The sequence below is a fragment of the Chrysochloris asiatica genome, unplaced genomic scaffold, assembly GCF_000296735.1.
Source record: "Chrysochloris asiatica unplaced genomic scaffold, ChrAsi1.0 scaffold00093, whole genome shotgun sequence".
Taxonomy (NCBI): domain Eukaryota; kingdom Metazoa; phylum Chordata; class Mammalia; order Afrosoricida; family Chrysochloridae; genus Chrysochloris; species Chrysochloris asiatica.
The window spans coordinates 9,782,477-9,785,092 of record NW_006408611.1 but is presented as its reverse complement, the minus strand read 5'-3'; the positions used below and the strand labels follow the sequence as shown (position 1 = coordinate 9,785,092).

The following is a 2,616-nucleotide window of genomic DNA, read 5'->3' as shown; positions in this document are numbered from 1 at the left end:
CATCTATTGTTTTGTTGTTTGTCTCCACAGTTGAAGTGAACAATCTACTTAACGACAGAAAGCATATTAGAATTGTTTCTCATCTTTAAGTCCCTCAAAAACTCATAGAAATGATTTAGAATATTATTTAAGGCAGACAAGATATGAAAAATATTTTTGAATTGGTAATCTGGATAATTTATTAAACTGGGACCCTTGCTACATGTTGTCTCTCTCTATATGCATATTTTTCTAAATAAGATACAAACCAATTGCCTCTTTATATAAAAATAGATTTAATCAGAAATACAAAGAAGTTAAAACATTTCAATTTATTTTTTAAAAACCTGAATATTGTAAACTACAATGAGGGATAGAAAAGTGTATCCAAAAGAAAAAACAGAAACAAAATTGTGGAAAATCTCATCGATTTCAACACTTGGGAAAGGGGAAAGGGAATATTATTATCTTGGTTGTTATAATTGCTACTTAAGCAGGATAATCTATATGCATCGCTTTCCCAGTAAATGAGCTATTCTGTAGGTTGAGCACACAAAGTTTAGGACAACAGAGGGAAAGAAAAGGAACCCAGAGAGACATAGACTAACGAAGGAAAAGATACACATTAGGTAAGCATATATAACCTTTCTGAGAAGTGTTGATTACCTAGTAATCAAGATAAGCATGGATTTATTTGTAATTAAGGAGCCCTGGTAGTTTAGTGGTTATGAATCGGGCTGTGAACCTCAAGGTCAGCAGTTCGAAACTACCAGCTTTGCTGCCAGAGAAAGATGAGGCTTTCTGCTCCTGTAAAGATTGACAGCCTCGGAAACCCTGTTCAGGGTCGCTATGAGTCGGAACCGACTCCACGGCACATAACCACCACGAATGTGAAGTGAGCAGTTACATTTTTTCACTCCATCCGAGATTCAGCTTCTGGGTAAAGGTGGTAGCTATCTCTCTCCAAACTCCATAGCACCTTCCTACAAACCTTAAACCTCTTTTCAAATGTACAATCCCTGACAGGGAGGGAGAACCCAGTAAGCAGGTAAGCATGAGCTCACTTGTACTGACTTGCTAAGCTATAGTGAACAGTTGTAAGCACAAAAATATAAGCACGGCATATTCGCTTCTGTCCGGGCTTCCGTTTTCTTAGCTGTCAAACGGGATTTTTTTTTCCTACAGTATTTATTTGCAGACTGACCAAGGCTAGCAAAACACAGCAAACAAATGATTGTGACGCGGTGGTGCAGTGGACTGGGCAGGCTGGGCTGGCTGGCGGGCCCGGCCATCAGGGCCATCAGGCCTGGGCCTCAGGTGGATGGAGCGCAGGCGCTGCAGCCAGGGACTCTGGCTGCTGCTCCTGCTCCTACTCGCCACCTGCAGCTTGCAGTGTCTCCTAGGCTGGTACTCCGCGGTGGGGGAGCTGCGCCCTGGGTCCTGGTTTGGAGCAGAGACCTCAGGGTCAGGTAAGACCAAAATCTGCTCCCCAACCCTGGTCCTGGCCCTGCAGCGGCATCAGCACTTCCAGCAGCTGTTCGACCTCTCCACCCCTGTGTTTCTGGGGGGCAGCCTCCTGACGCAGGAACTCTGGGATGACCTGAGCCAGTACACAGTTCCTTATGGCTGGCGGGGTCTTTCTCAGCACACCATCGCCTCCACCCTGAGCCTCCTGAATGCTTCCGAAAGCGCGGAGTTGTTTGCCACCTCCAAGGGGCAGCGTCCAGACTGTGTTAGTTGTGCGGTGGTGGCTAATGGAGGCATCCTGAATGGTTCCCGCCAGGGTCAGCACATAGATGCCCATGACTACGTTTTCAGAGTCAATGGTGCTATAACCAAAGGCTTTGAGAATGATGTGGGCAAGAAGACCTCCTTCTATGTTTTCACGGTGAACACAATGAAGAACTCTCTTCTCAACTACCACCACCTGGGCTTCACAGCCGTGCCCCGAGGACAAGACCTGCGCTATATCTTCATCCCTTCAGATGTCCGAGACTACAGGATGCTGAAGTCAGCCATTCTAAAGGTGCCTGTTCCTGAGGGCCAAGACAAAGGAGATAGCCCTCAGATCTATTTTGGGTCAGAAGCTTTTGCCGGCAAATTTAAACTACTGCATCCGACCTTCATCCACTACCTGACAACAAGGTTTTTGAAGTCCAAGTTGTTTAACGCAACTGTTAAAGGTTATTACATGCCTAGTACTGGGGCCCTTACACTGCTAACAGCTTTGCATACCTGTCACCAGGTTAGTGCCTATGGATTCATCACAGAAAAGTACTGGAAATTTTCTGAGCACTATTTTGATAGATGGAAGACACCACTGATATTTTATTCAAATCATGATCTGAAACTCGAGGCCAAACTGTGGAGGGAATTGCATGAGGCCGGCATCATCGATCTGTACCAGCGCTAATTCCAAAGTTCATGAGCTCTTTACATCTTTTTGCAAAACTGTGGCTCTTGTCTTAGCAGTGGCTGAAGTCTTTTTCTTATCTTTTCAACATATTAAAATGGCTCTGACTACCCTCTACCCCTCTTCTTCTTTCTAAAGGGACATATAAAAGGGGTTCATGACTGACACCAAAGCCTGTTCAATAAGGCATAATTGATCTTATGCTTGATTGTTCCAAGAGAACT

The 2,616-nt window shown here is 44.7% G+C and overlaps 1 pseudogene; it reads left to right on the top strand.

The window, feature by feature from the left end:
• The first annotated feature begins 1,300 nt into the window (after positions 1–1,300).
• Positions 1,301–2,392, top strand: LOC102824602 (annotated as a pseudogene).
• The last annotated feature ends 224 nt before the right edge of the window (positions 2,393–2,616 follow it).